The 4,980-nt window shown below is 38.2% G+C and overlaps 2 pseudogenes across 1 annotated transcript; both read right to left on the reverse strand.

Annotated features, from left to right (window-relative positions):
• Positions 1-299: 299 nt before the first annotated feature.
• Positions 300-4,166, reverse strand: LOC149161306 (pentatricopeptide repeat-containing protein At1g20230 pseudogene; annotated as a pseudogene). The gene is made up of 2 exons (XR_016261443.1): positions 3,343-4,166; positions 300-1,464 (listed from the first exon to the last, which is right to left on the reverse strand). The product of XR_016261443.1 is annotated as a pentatricopeptide repeat-containing protein At1g20230 pseudogene (transcript).
• LOC149161307 (putative pentatricopeptide repeat-containing protein At1g68930 pseudogene) lies at positions 1,492-2,125 on the reverse strand (annotated as a pseudogene).
• Positions 4,167-4,980: the final 814 nt, after the last annotated feature.

The raw sequence follows: 4,980 nt of genomic DNA on the forward strand, positions 1-4,980 counted from the left end.
TTAATCTAGAGAATACAGCAGATGTTCAAAGTACAGGTTCTAGAAGTCAGTGGATACGTTGACAATGGGCACCACCCCATAGATCTCCAGAGAGATCTGTGCCGTGTATATAAACCTGTTTCAGTTATCAAATGAAAACAAGTTGTGTTTTCTGTGTTATGTGTTTTGAGTCTGTCTCCGTTCTCTCTGTGTTTCATCTTCAACATTGATATTCTAATTCACAAAGCAATTATAAAATTCATTTATCATTGGATCTGACAAAATCTACTATATAAAGATCAATACATGAATTTAAGATGTTACCAATAGTCTCCAAAAGAACACAATCCATCCTTGAAATCGCGGAATCGATGGTTATCTCTTAGAAAGATTTCTCGCTTAACTGCCTTGGAAATGAACTTAATAGCAGAATGACAGTCACCACAGACTCTAAGGTTTTTCATGATCCTGAGAGGCGTCCCATCACTTGTATTGATAAGACCAAAAGCGAGTGCCAGCTTCTCACTGTGGTCAAATAGAGCATCCTCCTTTTCCTTGTCTGCCACATTATGAAGTGCAAAGTTGATATCATGTGCATACCCAATGTCCATCATCTGCCGAGCCAAGCTATCCAACTTTGCATAGATCATTTCTATTTGTGGGTTTGATCCACCTCCTACTTGGAAAAAATGCACCTTGCTCTGGACTTGAATCCAGCTGTATCCTGGAATATTTTTCAAACCCTTATCTTTCATCATATTCTTGACTCTTGCTGCATCATTCCACCTACCAGCAGTGACATAGATGTTTGATAGTAGCACACAATTTCCAGGATTCTGGGGTTCTAACTCTAAAAGATGTTGTGCTGCTTGTTCTCCTATCTCTACACTCTGATGAATTCTACAGGCACCGAGCAAGGCTCTCCAAGCACATGCATCTGGCTCTAAGGTCATCTTCTTAACAAAGCTTTGTGCTTCATCCAAATGCCCAGCACAGCCAGGAAGGTCAACTATGCATGCACAGTGCTCAACACTTGGCATAACTTGATAGCAATTCATCATCTGCTCGAAGTATTGCCAACCTTCATTCACCAGTCCTGCACGGCTGCATGCAGACAAAATTCCAATAAAGGTAATACTGTCAGGTTTCAAGCCAAGATGGCATCCTGGCCACACCCATGTAAACCATAACCTGCAATCATTGCATTCCATGAAATCGCATCTCCATGAAACCATAATTTGTCAAACACTTGCTGTGTTGTCAATATAATTCCACATTTGGCATGCATGTCAATTACGGAATTCACTGCGAGAACGTTGGCATCAAACCCAGTTCTGATCATATAATTGTGGATCTCTTTCCCCTGTCCTACGCCGTTAAGCATATAAAAGCAGGGATAATGCTAGAGATAGTATATGAATCTGGTTTCACACCTGCCAATTTCATTTCCCTAAAGAGTTTCAAGGCTTCCTCGCTTTGCCCATTCTGCAGATAACTTGCAACCATTGAATTCTACGAAACTAGATCTCTCTGGAACATTTCGTCAAATACTTGGTGTGCATCCCCTACACTGCCACATTTTGCATACATATCTACAAGGGCACTATCCACAAACACATTCAACTCATATCCAGTTCCAATTATGTATCCGTGAATCTCTTTCACCTGTTTGAGAACAGCTAAGTTTGCGCACATGGCAATGACACTCCCGAAGGTAAAGGAATCGGGTTTTACGCCGGCAAGCTGCATTTCGCGGAACAGTTTCATAGCCTCTCTACGGCAATTACTCTGTGCATACCCTGCAAGCATTGCATTCCATGTCGCCTCAGTTCTCTGAGGTATTTGGTCAAACACTCGGTGTGCAAACTCTATACTCCTGCATTTTGTATACAAGGCCACAAGGGCAATCCCCACAAAGAATTCAGACTCAAATCCATTCCTAATCGCAGATCCATGGAGCTCCTTGCCCTGTTGCAGAGCTGTTAAGCCAGTGCACGCCTTGAGAAGGCTGGGATAGAGAAAACAGTCCGCGCCTTCACCCCACTCCTCTGCATTTCATGAAAGAGCTTGAGCGCTTCATTACAATTACCAGACTTGCATAAGTTGCAACCATGGCAGTCCATGATACCAAATTGCAGTCAACCATTTTATCGGGCGCGCATCTTCTAGACTGCCACACTTGGTATACATTATGAAAAGATTGGTATTAACTTTAATATTCCCCACAACCCCATTCCGAACGATGTGGGCATGGACTTGCTTGCCTTGGAGTAGAGCTTTCATGGAAAGAAATCGAGTTTATAGAAATTCCTATCCATTGTTGGTTCTCCAGCGTTCTGGTGTGAAAAAAATGGGAGAAAATGAACTCGCAGTGCGTTTTTCCTGCTATTCTTTGCTTGATGTTGTTCAGATTTACTCTCGGCCATTGCTTCCTAAGATGCATTATTTGCATCCCTTGAGCCTAAGTCAGCAGGACATGTTAAGAAACACAACAATGAAGATTGTTGGATTGCGATTAGCTCGTGCTATGCCACCTTTGAGGCAGGAAGTAGTGCAATATATGTTGGATACAGAGTCTAATATGTGGAGCAAGAGGAGAAGTAAGGCTAACTAGTTCAGAATTATGAATGTTCTCTCTGGAGTTGCATCTGTTTCCAAATGGGTTGATGATATATGTCAGTGGAGGAATCCCATTACAACAATTTTAGTGCATTTCCACTTCCTTGTCCTGGTTTGGTACCCAGAACTCATTGTACCAACAGTTTTCTTCAACATTTTTCTCATTGGTGCATGGCACTATAGCAGGTGTGTGCCTATAATCAACAAATAAGTGGTTGAAAGTGACAATTTATATACTTGAACTATTAATCAAGAGAATTCTGCAGGAACCATGTGACTGTTATTGAGGGTTTATTTGACAGCAGGTATGAGTCTCAGATCAATGGAAAGAACAACGGAGTAAAACATAACTACTGTGTGAATATAATTAAAAGAAAAAGGAAATATTCGTTTGTTTCCGTAGAAATGAAGATTTTCACGGTAGAAATAATGACGAAGATAATGATGGTACTTCAGTACCTATTCTTTCCCAAAAAAAAAACAAAAGAAAACAGAATTACTACGAGGGAAAGATTTATCCTCTGTGGTTGTGTAAAATTGTTATCCTGAGAAGAACTAAAACAATTGCTGCGATAATTCTTTGCTTAGAATTAATTGTTGTATTATACAAAAGAACCTGTCTGTCTGCACTTGAAAGGACAGTAGTTCAAACTAAAAACTCTAATCTAAGTACTATCTTATTGAACAGGTCATGTTATTTAAGTAAAGTTTTACTATAAAAAAAAAAGAAAATACTTAACTTACAGATTGACATATGAAAGAAAAACAGAGAATCTTATATCAAGAGTTCAACGTGCTGAAAGACACACTCAGCAATTTAATTTAACCAGCGCTATGGGAAGGCCGTGGAGGTCACGAAGCCGGTTGGAGAAATCAGGCACCTTTGAATTTACCTCTCAGAATTACTGAAGGAGGTAACAGTGAGGCGGTTGCAGAAGGGTAATTACCAAGTAAAGGAAATAAATCCCAGCTGCCTCCAAGCCTGTGAAGCAGATAGGAAAATCCTGGGAAGCTGCTGCCTCTAACCATGGAAATAAAAACCTTGTTAACGCAGATACAATAAATCCCAGCTGCCTCCAAGCCTGTGAAGCAGATAGGAAAATCCTGGGAAGCTGCCGCCTCTAACCATGGAAATGAAAACCTTGTTAACGCAGAAATTGTATCTGAGAACGAATGATGGAGCAGAGAATCGGTCGTTGAGTGGATGTGGCATCAAGGAAGCCACAAATAATCTGGAATCTCAAGAGGAAGAGGTCATTGGAGCCGTGACGAGCTTACTGTTGATAGATGGGATTGCAGAGTGAAACCCTCCCATCACAAACGCTGGGAATGAGAGACTGAAGCGAGGGTTAGGTTGAACGGTTTCGAAAGACACCACAGGGTTTGAGAAGACACCACAGACAGCGAATGTGAGGCTCCCAAATGACAGGAAGAGGCTCCTACCGATTTATAATGGAAAATATCTGTATTTTTCAATCTGATGGCCGAGGTTATTTGAATCGTTAATATGCAGCGTAGGGGTATGGAAAGGATTCTTTTCACGGGGAACGCCTTACAGCGTTAATATGTATGGTATTCCAATAAAACATAACTTTTAAAATAACTTTGCGATATTTTAAAAGTAGACACCCAGTGGCCAATGATTCCATTCAAATTTGACTATTAATTGGAATTATACAGTTGTTCATTTTTTTCGTAAAATAAAAATAAAATGGTAAAGAAAATTGCTATTTTTTTCATAAAATAAAAATAAAATGGTAAAGAAAATTGTTATTTTTTTCCTAAAATAAAAATAAAATAAAATGGTAAAGAAAATATGTGACCATTAATTGGGATTATATCATTGTTATTTTTTTCATAAAATAAAAATAAAATGGGTAAAGAAAATATGTGAAAATAGGGAATTGTGTAAAGTTGTGTGCAAATGGTTAAAAAAAATGGTTTTCCTCAAATTACTTTAAAAGAAAGATGGACACAAAGAGTTTGAATTTTTTTATGAAATTAATGTTAATATTACAAATCAAATTATATTATTGATGTTCTAAAAGTGTTAAATCCATTTTTTTTATATAGAAAATTAATTTAAATGATTGTACTAGTTTATTAATATATTAAAATAATATGCTAAAATTGTAATTTTAACAAATATTTTATGGTTGAATTTTAATTATGAAAAATTGGAAAAGATCAAAGTTATACAATATTTAACTTTCTTCATTGTATATATTTATGAAGAGTTCGCGTTGCTAACTACCTTGCTAATTGGGAAGTCACTAGGTCAAATCTCCTCGATGCCCTTGGGGTTGGCCCTTCTTATTTGGTCGGTGGGTAGATCGCTTCACATCTGTCTATATTTTCCGCGGAAATATATATATATATATA

Source organism: Pinus tabuliformis, chromosome 5_2 (assembly GCF_031772625.1).
Source record: "Pinus tabuliformis cultivar Carrire ecotype Pingquan chromosome 5_2, CPIR1, whole genome shotgun sequence".
Classification (NCBI taxonomy): domain Eukaryota; kingdom Viridiplantae; phylum Streptophyta; class Pinopsida; order Pinales; family Pinaceae; genus Pinus; species Pinus tabuliformis.